This window comes from Amphiura filiformis, chromosome 2 (genome assembly GCF_039555335.1).
Source record: "Amphiura filiformis chromosome 2, Afil_fr2py, whole genome shotgun sequence".
Taxonomy (NCBI): domain Eukaryota; kingdom Metazoa; phylum Echinodermata; class Ophiuroidea; order Amphilepidida; family Amphiuridae; genus Amphiura; species Amphiura filiformis.
Window position 1 is genome coordinate 94,115,341 of NC_092629.1, and position 20,142 is coordinate 94,135,482.

The window sequence follows — 20,142 nt, forward strand, 5'->3', positions numbered from 1 at the left end:
TAGGTAAACCTGTATTATCCGTCAATTTCTCCGAATTATGTTGAACAAAACTCATTAAAATTCTAATAAAAATAAAAAATAATGGTGTCAAATGTGTATTTTTTTAATGTATAAATTACTGTTATACCCCCACTGTCATTAGAAATTGCCTATTTCCCCTCTATCGATCGCTAAAACGATAAACAGAGGGCAGTATCATTCTATTAATGAGAATTAAATACTGCCCTCTGTTGGCGACTAAAGCAACACATCTGCAGATCACGGCTGAGATGTTATAATTTGAATGTATGACACTCTTCCATGCCAAATTTGCTAAGCGATTTTTCACGACTAAGAGTTACACAAGAGTTACAGTGACGTCAGCAGCATCTTACTTACCATACTATAATACGAAGGGGTATGCAACGATGTATCACGTGACCCACTTTGACCAATCATATTTCGTGAAATACATAATTTTAAAGAATCAATTTCTGACAGTTTTGTCACGTTCCATGACCTTTTTTCGGCGCGCGTCATTATGAAAAAAACGCAAATTTCAAGGTCATCGAGTGGTCATCGAGGGGATGTAAACAGAAAACACGGCACATGTGATATGTCAGCGCTGTGCTAATCACCGGGAAAACAAAATTGGTGAGTACTGTCGGTTTTATTCAATATTATTATTATTTTAGTAAAATCTAAAGAGGTGCAGATGTAATTTGCATGAAATTTGGGCATCGATAAAGTTGATTTTGAGGGCTTTTCGGCGCACAAGTCATGATCAATGCATTGGATGGTAAGCTTACCATACATGCCATATCCATGTTACTTCATGAATAACAGTACTTCACATTCAGTGTTCATCATGTTCAATGGATTCAATGTGCGTGTGTCATGCATGATGCATGGTGTGCATTGAGAACTGTGCTGTATTAATTTTGAGGTTAATGCTTGCGGATTTTACTGGCATATTTGTGGTTTGGACTCCCCTGCCTGGCCTGGCGCGCATGCTGGTATATTAATTTTGTCAACAAATGTGACGACATCACCACATGACCAGGCCGTGCCCATGTAATCATGGTAATGATGTATATGAAAGGTGAATTCAAATTTGCCATCAAACCGCATCATTTTATATATCAAATTAAAGCCCTTCGGGCCTTGAGTAAAGAAAACCAAAACTGAAAACCGTTTTGTCATAGCACTTTCCATAGCAAAGTTACATCTTGTCAAAAGATTGACTTTCAAAAAAAAAAAAAAAATTCAGCCAACATTTAATGCATCAATTAAATAACGACACGGCATAGTCTCATGATCGAGAGTGCAGCTTTTCTCTGTGGAACTATTATTCACAATCCCTCTAAAATTCCATGTGCGATTGTCTCATAAAAAAAAAATCATTTTGGGTCAAGTGAAGTAGGTATAGACAACATAAATGTAGGTTTCCTTGAAAAATCTTTTCTTTTATCATGTTATGGAGTGACATGCATTGACTGACATCGCCGTCCGGGCTGGTAGTAAATTCCAATTTTCTTTGCTTTACCTCAGTTGTTGTGTACACGCTTAATACGCTACATCATGGCAGCAGGTACGCATTACATGTACGCTCGAGCTTGGCCAAGAATTACTTTATTTACTTGTAGGTCATGCCTGTTCCATGTGATGCTATGCTATGGCATACAGCTTCTTTTGGTCGATTGAGGTGTGCATGTGATGATGAAATGATATATGAATCATGGGAAACTGACTTCCTAATTACATTGTGAAGAGAGTCAAATCTGCCAGTGCAAAAGATTTTAAGAGTATTTTGAAAATGTCCTTCCCATTTGTTACCAATTATACAATTGCCTGCCTGCCACTGACAATTTTTTTCACGAAAAAGGTTGTTGAATTTTTTCACGGTCGTTGAAAAAAAGTGAAGAGCAAAAAAAAAAAAAAAAAAGGATTTTAGGCGCTAGCGTCCCAAAAAGCAACCTTTTTTTCACAATTTTTTATGCTTTTTCAATTTTTGGCGCCCTTTTTCTTTCCTAATTCGTTTTGCCACCCCTTCGTTTTTGCCACCCTTGTTTTTGCCGCCCCTTCTTCTTCCGCCGCCCCTTATCGTTTTGGCCGCCCCCTCTTTTGCCCCGGGGGGGGGGGGCTGGCACCCCCAAAATACGCGCATGCCTGAAGATGCAAAAAGATTTAAGTTAAAAGGTAACAGTTCTTAGCAAATTATTCCAAGACCGTATCATGCGTGTGTGGTACAGGCGCAGACAAAGATGGTGGAATGGGGCATATGTACTATTTGTAGCGGGTGCGAAATGACACTGTGCCCCACTGGGGCCAAAATGGATAGTTTTTAGTTTGGTACCGTAACCGTACCATCATGATTTTCCTCGTATTGGTCCTATGATCAGCTCGTATTCACAGGCAAGAAATTGGGCTGGGACTTTACCGGGGCGAGGGCCGGGATTATGTTGTAACTCACCCGGGATTTTCCAACCAGTAAAATGGGATGTGAACATGGCTGTGGTTTGCTAGTTAAGGATGCCCACATTTTAATATGGGGTGGGGAATCCTATCACTTGGCCGTACTTAAGCCGTGGATGTATATTAATATTCACTGAGTCGCCACATTAATATTACTGTTCATATAAATCCATTAACAAAAACAAAATCTTGGCTGTTGTTTCCACATATTGCATTAGGCCATGTATTTTCAATTTAGCGTGTCTTTAAAGTATAGCTTGATTAACAAGACCACACTGGCTTTTTTGACATGCATGTGCAAACAAGAGCCTGCTTTACGCTTTTAAATTATTTATGCCAGATGTATTGTTTTTTATTTTTACGTTAATTATTTTAACCACCCGCCGATTAATATTTATTGCTGGTAGATTCATTGAAAATGTGCCTAAATTGAAATCCCTACTCATTATTCTATAGCAACACCATAGAATTTATATTTTAAGTTTAAAATAAAAATTTGGTAAACAAATGTTTTGATATGAAGTTGAAACTTGTCCCAAAAAAAAAAAAGAAAAAAAAAAATATTTACTCTCAATTATTCTCTCTGCAGGAAACTTATTTGTTTACATTTCTAGCTGCTAGCTGTGAATTCCTGAAAATTAAAGATGTGTAAAAATCTAGCTTTCATAAGGCATATTGGAATTGCCAAATCAGGGAACCTATTCTATTCAATTGTAAGGATCACAAAAATATAAATATTGCGCCTCTACTATGGAAATAATGATGTATAAAAAGTGGCAAAAAAAGTTAACAGGTCAAGTTCTAATGGCAATTGCAAATCGGTTCTACCTCGGTAATTATACGTCACTGTAGTGATAGTAGTCACTGCTACAAAATATTATTCTTCTCTTTATTATATTTGCGTCCAAAGTTTGCGAAAAAATCAAAAACTTGAAATCAAATACAAATTTTGAGTTTTATTTTCTCCTTTTGTAAAAAAAATAAAATAAAAAAGAGATAAAAAATGAATTTCTTGATTTTCAAAGAGGACAACGCGCATGATTTTACTAACGCGCAGCTTAAGACACAGGATTTAATTAAGATCGCGTTAGGATGATTGTCAAAATGGGGTGGGGTGAAAATTGAAAATATTTGGTGAGGCACCATGAGGGGTGCCCAAGAAGGGTTTCCTTGAGTCAGAATTTTTTTCAAAATATAGGTCACAAACACCAATTTTCCTCTATTTTATCAATTTGTTTGTTTTAATGTTTGTTTGCACATAGAGATATTGACATGGCCAAGGAAATCAACCCTGCACTCTTCTTTGAGAATCTGCAACAGAGAATTGAGCGGCAAATTCGAAACAAGAATGCCTTCAGAAAAAGTTGCTGGAAGTGGAATGGGTGCACCAATGTATGTGGTTATGGCAGAGTCCATTTGACAATTGGAGGGGACAGTGTCTCGGTGAGTGCACACAGTCACAGAGCCTCTTACATGGCTTTCAAAAGAAAGAGAGAGTGTGAACTGCCATATGCCAGTGCCAGTGGCTATGTGAAGCACTTGCAGCCAACTACACTGCATCCAGTAACAATTTGAGAGATGATGTAATAGTTTGCAACTCTCATAATTATACATGCATGTAGGCCTATAAAATGCTCTTTAGTTATGCTTCAAGTGCTTCACTAACACAATTTAAAATCCCCCTCTCAATGTCGGCCTAATTTCACAAGCAATGTATATTGGGGAGATAGTAGGTGTACAATATACCTTGTTTTGAAGTTTTGAACTCAAAGTACCGTATTTCGTCATATAAATGCCCCCGGGGCGTTACATTTTCCCAAAGGGGGGCGTTTATTCAAGATCAATTTTAGAACGATAATTCATGTTAAAATCATTAGGTAAACTAAAAACTCTCGCTAAAATGACGAACTATGAACTAGAAACACTGACTTCTGGTTCACTTCCGGGTTTCCAATCCAGATTTTCGCCAAAAAGTGACACTATTATCGACCATGTGAGCAACTTGGTAAGCTTACTACACAAGATAGCATGGAAATATCGGCATTTTGAAACATCTTGGTTGAAAAAAAGTGGTGGGGCGCGTTTATTTGAGGGGGCGACTATTTGACGAAATACGGTATGTATGCAATACATGCCCAAGTCCCTTCATTGGCTTGGACCTCCACTCTATACAAATAAACAAAAAGTACACAGAAAATAGATTCAGGCATTTGTTTTTGAATTCAAGCAATATTTTAATACAATTTTTCTATCATTCAGTGTATAAAAACATTTGCAAATGAACAATAAAATGTAAAAATGTTACATTGTATCAAGCTATTTAAGTGTGTAATTTTGTCATTGCTATCAGTAGTAGATAGCAAAAAAGGCTAAATATGATACCATGTAAATTAGCTTATAAATTTGCATAGTAAAAACCCCTCAAAATTGAATCAAACCTGTCTAATTATGTTTATGTTTACCAGTATCCAAATTTATGATATATTATATTAACATGTAAACATAAAAATTCTTTAGAGTGCACGCCAGTGACCAGTAAATAGGAATCTCCTAAAATGTACATTTCAGAGACAGCAAGCTATTTGTGAGTCGCCATAAGCTATAGGGTGATCTAGTCATCAATTTTCTGAAAAAAACCCGATGGACTTCAGTATGATTTCTCTGGACTAGATGTCTTCAGCTGACCTTCAACTTGCAGAAAGTGTAAGTTTTGAAGAGCTGAGTCGCTCTGAAGTCAAGAAAATGATGTTTTCCGGGACCATGTTTGTACAGAAAGTCAATGGAGGCTATTTACTGGTGTGCTGTGTGCACCCTTAATATATCAGTGTAAAGCTTATTTTGAGCAAAAATGCTTATCCATTATCTCACAAAGTGAAATTGCCGCCAACAGCCCATTTGTGGTGTACGGTCACATAGCAAAAAGAAACATTTTGTCTCAAAAACAAGAGATTTATAGTTATTGTCTCTCACTGATACCATCATATCATCACACATCCTATCTAGCACCTTTGAGAGCAATATGGTGCATTATTGTACTGATTTACTATTTTGTGTTTCAAATTTTAAACAACATTATGTGATGCGATCAAGCAAAATCAGCGGAACCTCGGAAATATTGATTTTGAGATATAGCTAAACAAAGAAAATATTTCCTTTTTTGCCTCTTTGTTTTGGAAACTCCTTAATTGCTCATATCTTTGGAAATGTTCCGACTGATTTTGCTTGATCGCATCACCTGCATTGCACTGGCCTGGGTACCGTATATGTAGGACATCATGCCACAAAATGATATGTCTGGTCCTCACCTCATATACTCCCAAAGTAAAAGTTAACTTTTATGCAGTTAATAATCACATTGCCCATGTTCTTATTATTTCAGATCTTCATGACTTGCTCAGTCAATTGAAGAAAGTTGACAAACATTATACAGAGACAGAGAGAAATTGTGCAGAGGAACTAAAACAAAAGGTAAAGTCAAGGGTGAAATTAACTGCTTTTCATCCAGAACTCAGTTTTGGAGAAAAAAGTGAGTCATGGACCTAGTTCACAAAATGTTAGCTAGAACCAGGATTTACTCTGAGCTTACCAGGACTCACTTTTTCCATGTTTTTTAGGGAATTTAAAGTATTTGGAAATGCTATCTAGACAAACCATTGCCAGCCAGGGTAGCATAAAATGTCAAAGATTAAAGGATCCAAATGGACCCTTACAGTAAATCCAAAATTAAGGGTCAACGGTAAGCAAATTTTAGGTTCCAAAACCCGTTCAATATATTTACAATTAAAAATTAACTTAATGTGAAATGCATTGTGTAAACTAAATCAAACCATTAGTTGAGCTTAGCTAACATGCGGTTAAAATCTCTACATATTCTGCTCTGTATTTGTCAGGAAATACACAGTATTAACAGTGGCGGCACCAGGAATTTTTTTCAGGGGGGCATTGGGGTGCAAAAGTGAATTTCGGGGAGGGAATCGACAGAAATTTATGTAATTGGGGTTTTTGCCTCAAAACTGGGGAAAGAAAATGCCCCCACTTCCCTCCCGTGAGAGCTGCCACTATGTATTAAACAATGTCTTTAATGCTTGGTTGGTAGGTATGGAGAAGAAGAATTTTTGTGGAAATTTTATTTATGCTTGCCAAGTTACTAAAATTCATTCCAAGAGTCAAGAGAGAAATATTCACATGCGATGATGTGACTGGGTTTTCCGAAATAACAGAGGACCAAAGAATGTACAGAGTAAAGTGAAGAGGGGTAAGGTACATGGTGGGGAAATAGTGAGGGTGGTGGGGTAATGGGGTAGGATAAGGTGGTGATTTAGGGATTCAATCATGTTTCACCGTTGTTCGTTACAGATTAACAACGATGCGTCTAAAACAAACTTGTGCTTCAAACTACATATTAATATTTTTAAGTTGCCCATGACATGGTGTATTATTTTTTAAGGGGTACTACACCCTGCCAAATTTTTAGTGCCTATTATTGCATTTTTTCTCAAAATTATAAGCATTGGTGACAAGTAAGATATGTATATTATAGGGGCAAGGACTACAACTACTGCACGGAAATTTTATTCCAACACAGACAACAGTTGTGGAGTTACAGTCAAAAATGAGGAAAACCAATATTTGATCAATAAATCAATAACTACTTGCCCTGAGTTCCTGAATTTTTAATGTAGTAGTTGTAGTCTTTGCCCCTTTAATATACATATCTTACCTGTCACCAATGTGCTATAATTTTTGATAAAAATGCAAAAAATAGGCACAAATTTGGTCAGGGTGTAGTACCCTAATGCATTGCAATGGTTACAAATCATGATGTAAGTCTCAATAATATGTAGTTTGAAGCACAAGTTTGTTCCCAATTCACATACACATCGTTCATCCTGTCAAGTTTGTTTTGATCCAAGCGAGGTCATTTTAAATGTCGCGCCAGTCTAATTGGACTGCTCATGCACATTAGGTACAATTAGTTATTGAAGCAGATAATTGGGTTGCTTGATCTGAGCATGCATGCACATAAATCCGTAACAGACCTGGCTCATTGCACATGGTGAATTCCGATCCCTGTTGGTTTTTTTTTTGTCTCAGGTGCTGAGGTAATAGTAGATGGTAATGTGGTTATATAATAGTGGGTGGCGGGGGTCAGGGTGGTGATGGAGTAGGGTTGTTGCCTTGTCAGGGTAAGTTGGTGGCATGTTAGGGTGGTGGGGTAGGGTTGTCTGGGTGGTAATAGTGGGTGGTGATGTAAGGTTAGTGGGGTAATAGTGGGTGGTGGAGTCATAGTGGGTGGTATTGTAATTATAGTTGGTGGGGTCATAGTGGATGGTGGTTATATTTCCCCCTACATGTAGTCCATACTTGACATTCTAGTCAGAACAGATCGAGAAACAAAGTCAAAGCCAACACATGACTCAACCAAACAATTTGTGACACCTATCAACTTAAGTTGGTAAGTTGGTGGCGGGTTGTCTGGGTGGTGGTGTAAGGTTAGTGGGGTAATAGTGGGTGGCAGGTTAGGTGGTGGGGTAGGGTTGTCTAGGTGGTAATTAGAGAATAAACGATAGGAATTTTTATTTTGCCTATCCTCTACCGTGTGATAGACGACAGGCAGGTCCAATATTTTGAGTAGTGGATGCCGGCGCAGCCGGTATCCACTACGATAAAAATATTGGACCTGCCTGTCGCCTATCATAGGTAGAGGATAGGCAAAATAAAATTCCTATCGCTTATTCTCATTCTTAGTCAGTTAAATATTATTTTAATAACTGGAAACAATTTTTTTAAAGCAAAAACTAAGTTGCCGTCATAAAACTCCCCTCATTATAAAATTAACGAAACTTGTTTACAACTTCACGTATTCTGTTGCGCTGCATACTGCTAGCGCTGTTCGCGTATTCCGCACTAGTCTACGCATCCAGCGCGATACATACGCGCACCTCTACACGCTGCAGTTACGCATTATCAAGACGCATGATGACGTGGGGTCGCTCTACGGCCTGATAGACGGCACCAAATCATGCGATTGTCCAATCAGAAATGTGTCTATTAACTAGACCACCACTGACTAAGAATAGTGGGTGGTGGTGGTGTAAGGTTAGTGAGGTAATAGTGGGTGGCAGGTTAGGGTGGTGTGGTGGGTTGTCTGGTGATAATAGTGAGTGGTGGTGCAAGGTTAATGGGGTAATAGTGGGTGGCAGGTTAGGGTGGTGGGTAGGGTTGTTTGGGTGGTAATAGTGGGTGGTAGTGCAAGGTTACTTGGGGGTAATAGTGGGTGGCAGGTTAGGGGTGGGTTGGGTTGTCTGGGTGGTAATAGTGAGTGGTGGTGCAAGTTTAAGTGGAGTAATAGTGGGTGGCAGGTTAGGGTGGTGGGGTAGGGTTATTTGGGTGGTAATAGTGGGTGGTATAGTGCAAGGTTACTTGGGGTAATCATGGGTGGCAGGTTAGGTGGTGGGGTAGGGTTGTCTGGGTGGTAATCAGTGGCGTGCCGTGGCCGCCCCAGCCCCGGGGGGCTGAAGAAGAAACAATTTTGCCGCCCCTTCCTTAACAGCCCGAAAAGGTTGACCCAAATTTTTTCACGGTCGTTTGAAAAAGTGAAGAGAAAGAAGAAAAAAAAAAAAAAAGGATTTCAGGCGCTAGCGCCTGAAAGCAACATTTTTCAAAAATTTTATGCTTTTTCAATTTTGTACGCCCTTTTTCTTTGCTAATTCGTTTTGTCGCCCCTTCGCTTTTAACGCCCTGTTTTTGCCGCCCATTCTTCTTCCGCCGCCCCTTCGTTTTTGCCGCCCCCTTCTTTGACCCCGGGGGGCTGCCGCCCCCAAAGCCCCCCAAAATACGCGCATGGTAATGGTGGGTGGTGGTGCAAGGTTAGTGGGGTAATAGTGGGTTGCAGGTTAGGGTGGTGGGTAGGGTTGTCTGGGTGGTGGTGGTGGGGTAGGATTGTCTGGGTGGTAATAGTGGGTGGTGGTGTAAGGTTAGTGGGGTAATAGTGGGTGGCAGGTACAGGTATAGTGGGGTAGGGTTGTCAGGGTGGTAATAGTGGGTGGTGGTGTAAGGTTAGTGGGGTAATAGATCCAATTTTTGTAGCTTATAATTGATGATATTGTGCTCCAAAGCTGAAATAATGCACTGATAGAGACTTTATGAAAGATTTTCAAATATCTGTGAAGCCAATGGTGGCGAAAGCGCAGGCAAGACTAGTGATTCAAGTACTGTTTATGTGTAAAAAGGCTGATGTGGTAAGCATGCTGACAAGCACCATTAAATCACACAAGATTGGGTGGATTGGTAATTGTGGTCAATACTTAATAACATATATATTAATGTGTTTTTACTTTTTCTGTCTACACTCTACAGAAATTACATTGAATGTGAATACTACTTCAGGCTAGACAGCTGGCAGCGAATGCAAATGTATTCTTTTATGCCAAAGAAGGTAGGTAAATTATAATATTCAAATTTATCACAAAAGTCTGGTGACTTTTTCCTCAAAATGTAGTCCGGAACAGTATGCTGAAATGGTACTAGATCTAGCCAACACACAGTCACCATCAAAAATGGCAGCCTTTTACGTAAGGTTGGCTTGAAAACAAAGGCAGACCTGAAGGGGAGAAACTTGAGTAGCAGCTTACTGATACACTGAGGTCAAAGGTCATTTGACATCAACTTTTAAATATGCTGAAAATCTGGTATCACAGGAACAGTTCACATCCAATTGCAATCAAGCTTGAACCAAAGCTGTATTATGGGAGCTTTCATGTAATGGGGCATTCAAGGTCACATATTGGGGTCAAAGGTTATTTGAGGTCAACTTGTAAAATTGGCTTGAAAGTTAACAAAAGTGTTTCACAAAATTGCAAAAAAATGTTTCACATGAATATTACTATGTGTAGTGTTCACTACTGATATCTTCGGATGACCTATCTCGGACCGCTGTCCCAATTTTTAATACCCTGCTCATGTACAATATTTGCAAAATTATAATACACTTAGGAAAAAAAAAAAAAGGTATTTCCGCATTTTTTTTTTGGCCTTAGCATTGAAAACAAGCTATAATATGGATATCACAAACAGTGCTAAAAACAAAATCATTTGATTACAGGTAAATCTGAAGTGAAAGAGTAATATGTACCACTGTTGGTAACACACGCTTTAGAAAGGGTGGGTTTGAAGGGTCCACAAAATGCTTATTAAAGGGTGGGTTTGAAAAAATTCTGGTTAAAATGTGTGTCCAAATATAAAAGCGTGGTCACTGATAAAAAGGGTGGGTTTAGAAATCAACAATTGCAATCTCAAAGCTTACTGCAATTTCCAATTGAATGACACTTAAATGAAACAAAAAACACATTGAAATCCCATTCTGTTCTCTTTGGATGCAATCTGCACCTCCTGGACCACCATAACCAGTTAAGTAACCACGCATAGAAAGGGTGGGTTTCGGAGTTTTGGTATAAAGGGTATAAAATAAAAAGGGTGGGTTTGAAATAAAAAAAGGGTGGGTTGTATCACCACTGCCAACTATGTGTACTGAATCTCTTTAATCTCAAATTAACTGACTGCAATGCAATGTACTCTTTATTGAACATATCTCAAGAAGAAATTCCTTTCATCAAAATAGTCCACTTTTTTTTCATAGGTAATGCTGCACTTTGTTCTACTGGTGATTTTGTTACTGTGAAGGTGCCCAGCTGGGTCAGAGAGGCAATGTCACAACAACAATTATCTAATACATAGCTTGTGTGAGTATAATGACTATCATGATTCTTAAATGATCTTAGTAAATTTTAACAAAATATCACTATAATGTTAAACTGTGATATGTTTAATGCCACCAAGAAATTGATGTATTAAATGATATGTATCTATATTGTAATTAAAAAGAAATAACATCATGCTTTGACTACAGTTATATTTTGACAAAACCCAAATACCACAGTATCATGTCATGTACGTACACCTGGCATGTACACAAGAGAAGTTCTTCATTGGTTGATCATCAGGGCAGTGACCTTCAGAGCCTTATTTCACCATATATCAAGATGAGCACTAAATAATTGCTGAATGTATTAATGTAAATGTAATAGTAATGGCTTATTGTCACATTTGTAAGTTTCTAAAGTGGTGATATTCTCATTTTTCTGTATCTGTATACAGGTTGTGAAAAGGACAGATGACACAGTCCAGGTCAGATTTATGGAGAAAGTATCTCTAAAGCCATCAAGTGGAAGATGTTGTTTATCTTTTGCAACCTCCAGCTATTGCAATGAAAGGCAGGGTTGTAGAAAATATGTTGCTGGTCACTTCTTCCCTGATAAAGCAAAACAAAAGAATCATATTAATCAGACAATGAACATAGTAATGGATAATTATATGATTATATAAATCAAAATAATTTGTACACTGCACACAAATTTTGTTTGAAAAGAATTACATGTACTGGTCACAAATTATGTAAACAGTAAATTTATATAATGCAGAACCTCATATATGTTGCTGTGCGATTACTCTCTATTCCCCATTCCAGAAAAATACAGAACTAATTTTTTTCGGATTAAAAAAAATATTATCCAGTTTTGCCAAATGTAACATAGCTAAATCCTAATCCTTTAGCTAGTCCTAACTGGCAATATAAGTCAAAGTTTAATATTTTTGGAATTTGTCCCAAAACATGCAATTTTGCATGTTTTCTTACAATTATTGTAGTCACAAAATTGTAAGTCTGGCACAAGTCTAAGCATACAAAATCTTGAGTGTAGGGTAAGAGTTAGCTCTTAATTTTAATATTAGGCCAAAAAAATAAAGGTTTGTCTGCTCACGAGTGGTTTGAAAACAAATGCGAAATGCGATTTTTTTTTTTTTATTCCTGACTTCGTATTTTTATGGTATTTTGAAGGGGAAAAAATCTGATTTTCACTGAATTTTTCCGGAAATTTTTTTTTTTGGCCTTATATGTTATTTTTGCTAATTGGTTACGAAAAAGATTGAAAAATGTGTTTTCTAAAAATTAGAATCAATACATAACTTGAAATTAGCCTTTAGCCAAGTCTTTGGGCTTGATTGTCGACACAGAATAAGAAAATGTTTGAAAAACGCCCCAAAAATGCATGTTTTTGGTCCTTGTTTCCCAATATTGACCAAATATTAAAATTTTACTTTCATTGCCGGTTAGGACTAACTAAAGGATTAGGATTTAGCTATGTTTCATGGATAATTTTCAGGATAATATTTTTTAATTAAAAAAAATTGTTCTGTACTTTTCTTGAATGAGGAGTAGTATGCTGTTTCAATGATATATTTTTCAACGAATTCACTTTCCAGAAACCAGTACCGTAAAAACTCAATAATTAGCAGATGTGCTTACTATATCGAGCACTTTTGAAAACATGAAATTGTACGAAAGTCAGTCCTGCATTTTACCAACTGAGCTAATGGGGTTGAGACACACATTTGCAGGTTTACTTGTTCGTATTAAACTATGTGAATCGATGAATTGCTCAAAACCCTTTACACTTTTGTGGATGAGGCTCTTCATGTTAGCATGTTTCATAAGCGCTCTAAGTTTTTACGGTATGAAGGTGGATGAAAAAAACAACATTATCATATTACGAGGACATGTTCTTAAAACTTATACCCCGAATAGCCAGTATCGGGATAATAAATTTTCTTTTCCTGATCTTATTTTCACATAACAGGACAGGGCTCCAACCAGAGCTCCAACCAAGACATGTGTATAATAACCCTTGCCCTTGTCTACCCTGCTGACAGTGGTATTTGAAAATAAGATCAGGTCGATCGGAAAGAAAATTTATTTCCCCCCGATACTGGCTATTTGGGGGTAAAAGATTGTAAGGGCATGTCCATGTAATGATTAATAACTTTATGACTCATTCAGCATTTTTCTATTGGAATGTCGGCTTTTATCCGGTTTGGGGATTAAAGATTACCAGTAGAAAATGGTGTCCTCCGGTATTTGGCAAATTTTCTCTGCTATTTAGCCGGTATTTATACTATTAAACTAGGATTTTTTCGGGAGATGAAAGCCGGCTTTCGTCAATAGAAAACCATGCACAGCTTCCGTATTCCGGTTTGCTACAGTGCAGTGGAGTACTGGAGAACCGGCAAATATGCAAATGACATCAGCGGCATGCGGTGTTTAGCGCAGTAGAAAATCACGGTGAACAGGAATATTCCGGTTTAATCTCTAACCAGAATGATTCTTTATTATACCGTAAGTTCAATAGAAAAACGCTGATTGTAAAGACCAATTAAAATGCCATGGCCTCTTCCTATAGGGATTCAAATGTTTTGAAACAAAATCAAGGGTCAGAATTTTGTTGATTACTCCGAGAACCCAGAGAGATTCTTCTGAGAGATCTGTTCCAAAAACTCAATAGGGTTCATGTAGTGACTGCCAAAATTCTACCCCTAGATGTCATGGAAGTTGAAAGGTCACCAGCTTGAAAGTGAAACAGACTGGGAAATTGTCAGGCATATTGTGCAGGTCTAATATATCATAATGTGCTTTTTATTCTGCCATATCGTTTATTGCTTGTGGACATTCTCCCATCTCCTTCATTTCCAATTTGGTATTATTAGTGACCACTACTCAAGCATTGTCAAGTATTAAACAACTATTATTTAGCTCCAGGCAAATATAGTGGCATGCTTTGGTTTATGTAACCAAAACTCAAGTTAGTATCTTAGACTAAATAAGATAGAACCTTCCAAAATTGTAGATATGTTTTGTAGCTTAAGATTGTAAAGCTTGTGTTCATTTTAGTAATTTCATAATACTTGCTTCAATGCTCGAGCAGTTTCGGACCTATTAGTGGGTTAGGGGCAAGTCTATGTGTGGTCCTTTGACATCATGATGGAAGTCAAAACTACTATATAGCTCATCAGGTGGTCGCACAAGACCCTTCGCCAACTATATGAATTAAACAATATGAATTGAACACAAAGGAAGTTTCAAATCTTGTTAATAATATTAGAATAGAAGTGAATATATCAATAACCAGTGCTCGAAATAAGGATTTCTCATGTTGTACCTCAACTTTCAAGTTGGAGTGCCATTCATCCAATATTTAAGTATTAAACCACCATAGTTTATTACTTACTTATGTAATCTGTTTTGCAAGTTATATCATGATATGCAATTTTTGAGGTGCAAATTACGATACGGCTTATTTCGAGGGCGGCTGATATTAAACAAAGAGTTAACAAAACATTCATATTAGAAAATACAAATTCTTGGTGAAGTTGTACAAATGTACAATAATGCAAAAATAAGATCTATCAAAACAGCATGCATTTAAATCATAAAATTGTTAAATTTTAAATCTGAAAGTGTAATATTAAAGCAATTTAGGTATTATTCACTTACAACTGATCAGTAATTGCTTTAAACAAGAAAAGATCCTAGAACTAGGACAATACGATTTTTATGTTTCCCAGTTATGCTTAAACATGATTAAGAGTCTAGATACATAAAATGTGCATTACTAATCAGTTTTTATTTCCTAGGCTCAGTTATCCAATACAAAATGTAGCAAATGGGCTGTAATAAAAAGAGTTTGATCCAGTGAAGGTATTTCTTGTTTGTGATTTTTTTGTCATGTTGGAAATTTCATTTTAAAGTAAAACATTTTGGTTTTAAACATACCGGTATCTAAGTTCTTGAAACATGTCAGGTGGGAAGTTTAAAATGATAATATTATGAAATTATAATATTTTGCAGTAAACCTTTGATGAGAGCGTATTTTAAGCATACATCACATATTTACTGTGTTGAAACACACTAGTCTCTGATTGGCTGCTGAGGTGATCTACTGTTGCCATATGGAAATTTATGAATGAACTTTGCACCACACACGTTGTTAGCTCTGACTTTGTACTAGTAACATCACGGTATAATATTTTGCAGTAAACCTTTGACAAGTGTGTACTACCGTGATGTTGCAAAGTCAGAGCTCACCGCGCGTACGGCGCAAAGTTCATTCATTCCGTGGAATCATGGCATATTGCCTATCTGCGTCCGCACACACACAAATAGCACAAATAGTGCAAGCGTACACAAAAGAAACTGTGTGCAAGATGAGCGATGTTGCCAGGTCTGAACGATGGACCTGCGCCAGCTGAATTCGAAATACGCTTGGAGGGCACAGGCATGGAAAATTCCAATCTGTGTGTTTATTAATCTGTGTGTTTATTAATCTATGATTAATTTCCAATTTCCACTAGGCAACAGCAGAACGCCTAAGCAGCCAAGCTCATTTCAACACAGTAAATATGCAATGTACACTTAAAATACACTTTTGTCAAAGGTTTACTGCACATAAATTATAGTAGATGCTTGTCAAAGGTTTACTACAAAATATTATAGAAAAATTGGTAAAAACGGTAGCAAAATTGCAATTGCTCATACGCGAAATGATATTTAGGTTATGAAAGTTGATGCAGGGAATAAAATCCCTGTTTAGGGTGTGAAAACAGGCTCGTGTTACCTGTTTAGGGTATCATTTTAGACAAGGATTAAATCCTTGTTTAGGGTGCTTTCGCAGGTGGTGTATTGAAATAACTTACTAATAATGCAACATGTTGGTTGTACGACCCTCAAACACCATTCTCGAGAAAATGAAAATAATATGATATGAAAATGCAGTACTTTTAATTAAACGTGAAACAATAACACTGGAACGTGCAGGGAAAAAAATCATGTCATGGTTGACAAATCAACACCATAGAATATATATATACGTAAAAAAATGTTTCTTAAATAACACACAAAAACACTTCAGATGAAGTGTTCAGTAGAAGCTGTGCCACTTGAATAAGAATTTTAAATAATGATAAGGCCAATTACAATTGATTCCTAGTTTCCTGTTTCACGCCCGTGTCCAAAGTAGAGAATTCCAAAATATTTAATTATTTTATTTATATTTTGGATTTTCTCTTTAAAAATAACTTTTAATGACTACCATTTGCTACTTTCTGACTTTGATCATATCATCTATAATGATGAATAAACATAGAACCTAATTGTACCATTACTTATGTATAAGATCAAACATAGTAGTAAAATAATTAAATACATGCTCCTTGTCAACATGGCTTGATGTAGGTTGCGACCACTTATTTTAAAATAAAGAAAATAAAAGATAGTTAATAATTAATAATTAAAAGTAGCCTCATCCCTGGTTTTCAACCATGAAACAGGAAACTAAGAATTAATTGTGAAGGGCCTAAAAGGAAAAGAAATGAAAACACTTATTTATCTGTAGATAAAGCGTGCAGTTTTACAGGAGTGGGGAAATTTAAGTCTGGGGAAAATTTGCTTCCCGCTCGCCTGCCAAAAATATTGTCCTCCTCCCCACGCACATGTCAAATTTTTTGGGATCTCAACCATAGCATTGTGTAAATATATATTCGCTCTTTGCAAGGAGCGGCCCTGTAAAAAAAAGAAGGCTTTTGCAAAGAGTATGCGGCATTTTTTTGCGGCGGGTAGAACCCCCGGGGGCACTACCATATATTGACATACGTCATGTGCCCACAAAAAGACCCCGACAAATCCTATACCCAATGACCCCTTTTTTTTTCAGTAGCCTACACTGAATGACCCCCTTTCTTTAACAAGTAGTCCTCAAAATTTAAATTTCGATTGCGCGACACATTTTGAGCAAAATAAATGAGTTTTGTCTATTTTGTACTGTAAAACTGGGTAAAAGCTATTTTTGATTGTCGATGATTTGAAATTTTGGGCGCTCCCATACAAAATCACCCCATTTTTGAGATTGTCGACACCGAATGACCCCATTTTTTCAGAAAATTTCTACACCAATAGTACGCTTGTGGGCACTTTCATATTCGAGTGCCTCCCCGGGGTAGGACCTCGTTTTGAGATGATCGGCGAATAGCGAGATCGGCGACTAGTGAGAGCAGCGAGCAGGAAAATTTCCCATTTGCTACTTGTTTCACTGTTTTCATTTTATTAAAAAGGCACCCGATGAATGTCAAAGCCTGCAATGAATGTGTGCCAAAAATCGCTTGCCCCTTGGCTTGCCAAAATTGCTTACCACCCCCCGATTTGGCTGGCTAAAAGATGCTTCTAAGTTTTACCATCCCACAGTGCTCATAATTATTGCACAGTCCCTTATGTAATATAAATGCTGAAATGGACCTCGACCATGCTAATCATCTCTACCCGGGATCATCCAGCACTCAAAGGTCGGATCTATATAATTGTGATGTCATATTTAGTAACTAGCAAGAATAAAATGCTTTTTTGTGGAGAAATAGCCAAGGAAACACGTTAATCACGCTATTTTGTGATAAAGACCAGACTCGCAGAAACACCATAGAATGTATATACAAATCCTAAGTCTGGTTATTAATACACATCGAAAAAAAAATTACAACAGGAACAGAATTAGGGACGGACCATTTGATATGAGTAGTTGAGGTTGTGAGTTGTGACAATTATTTTTTTCAAAATAATCTGAAAGTATTTTGGACCATGATCCGGATGAAATTTGGTGGGAAACGAAAAAAAAAGAAGTCCAAATCAAAATGTTAGATTTTTCACAATGCCGAACACATTACAAAATGTACTACGTACGGTTAACGTATTAACTTCATTCATAACCATCACTTTCATTCATAACCATCACTTTCATTCATAACCATCACATCACTTTACAAAATAATAAAATTTTACTCAAAATTCGCAAAAATAAACAATTTCCTTTCCAAAAATCAAAAAGGCTAAAACAGTACAACCAATAACATTTGAAGTGCAAATCACAATCTGCAAATATGGTAGAGTGCAATCCAAATAGCGGCCACCACTGCAGTTTGTTCGGCGACTAACATTTACCTGACGGCAAGAACGGTCAACTTGAGTCTTGAGATGAATACTCCATAAGTAAGCTGACGCTTGTCCTTGGAGAATGTGCTGTGCAGAAGTGCCTCGGTGCTCAAAAATTACATTGGTGCAAGTAAAAAACCATGGCTGCCTACAGCTTCTGGTGGGTGGAGGTGGGTTGCATCTCCTCAGCACTGGAAGGGCCAGCGTCTGAAACTGTTGAATATTAGTAACCACATTTCGTGTTTTGGTAAATAAATACAAATAATTGGATCACATGTATTCATGAGGTTATGAATGTCCTAAATGCGATGCGTGCGATCCAATTATATTTTGTTAATTGTGAAAACGGGAATGCAAATCGAGGTAATTAATATCTCACAATTGACCACAAAATGCGTAGTTGTTCAAAAGTAAACCTTCATAACCTCATTAATAAACGCGATGGCGTGCTATCCAATCACATTTAGTTATTTGTAAAAACGCGAACGCAAATCGAGGTCATTAATATCTCACAATTGACCGCAAAATGTGTATTGTTCTAATGTTGCACACAATTGACCGGCGTTTGCGTGTTGTTTCTTAACGCGCAAACAAACACGCCAGTAATCACCGCGAGTAAGCACGCAGCATACTTGTTGATCGTAATTATGAGAGATGCAATTATAGGCCAAACTTTCCCTCTGGTGTGGCACTGACGTCAACACGTTGAGGCAGCTGTTTCGCTGAAATTCGCTCGCGCATATGCATTCTGGGTTAGCGTCTTTAAGGTAATTAGCGTCTGTGTACATAGTACGCCAGCGTTGTGAGTGAACGCTAGCAATTTGAGGATGCGGCCAATTAAATGCACACTGACGTCACTGCCGCATCACACATGCAAGGTGAAAAATGGTATTACATAGACAAGACATAGTACCGTACTACTAAATAAGTAATTCTTGGCCAGGCTCGAGCATGCGTGTTGCATCCATGTAGGGTACTACATGTATAATGGGATTTCAATTGAAAGAAAACACAGCTTTCAACAGCTGTATGTGACCCAACCGCAATTGTATATCGCATATTTCAAACAACAATGCAAGCGCATCGACCTTGGATACAATACGGTACTAACCAATCACGAAAAGCGCTGGCATGGTAGGATTCACTTCGCATAACGCATTACACGCTGGCATACATCGCACATTGTAATACGTAAAAAATCGCACGTTATGTCAGGCTGTGTTCATTCAATTGAAATTCCCAGTGCAGTATAAGCGTGTACACAATCAGAAAATGCAAGGCGTGTGTATGCTTTCTTCTCTACCGCGCTATGTGCGCATGTTAATTTTCTTTTCATAGCGTTCTAGCTTGGCCAAGAATTACTAACTTACCTGTAACTTAGTTTGTTCGGCTTATTTATACAAGGCGGAATTTATTTGGCTTTTGTTACGTACTGCGCATGCGTCAATAAAGTCCCAACTCAGCCTCGCGTAAATTCACATAGCGTGCGCTAGTCACGCAATTACACAATGCACAACTAGCGTAAGTAGTAACACAACAGTGTTATGTGTCATATTTTTTCTGCCTTTACTGTAATATAAGCCGAACAAACTTCAGTACTATACTATAGCTAGTTTCTCGATCATGAGAGAATGAATGTACTGCGTGCACTGCGTAATGTTGCAAGTTTAGTGGAATGACATGATAGCGCGATCGATTGTGCACGCACAGGAAAGCAGCGCTACCCAAAGCGTGTGTGGAAGGCGTTGTGCGGCGACGCAATAGAGGCCGTCAGCCTTTCGCCATCTTGTGGGTACAAATGATCTGTGTGTTCATGCGTCGGA

At 37.6% G+C, this 20,142-nt stretch overlaps 1 long non-coding RNA gene across 2 annotated transcripts; it reads left to right on the forward strand.

The window, feature by feature from the left end:
- Positions 1-257: 257 nt before the first annotated feature.
- LOC140146853 (uncharacterized) lies at positions 258-11,758 on the forward strand. Of its 2 annotated transcripts, none has more exons than XR_011858323.1 (6): positions 258-633; positions 3,717-3,897; positions 5,834-5,922; positions 9,814-9,892; positions 11,093-11,195; positions 11,611-11,758. It is a non-coding gene; the product is annotated as an uncharacterized lncRNA (long non-coding RNA). The 2 variants fall into 2 exon arrangements; XR_011858324.1 differs by lacking the exon at positions 258-633 and adding an exon at positions 758-778.
- Positions 11,759-20,142: the final 8,384 nt, after the last annotated feature.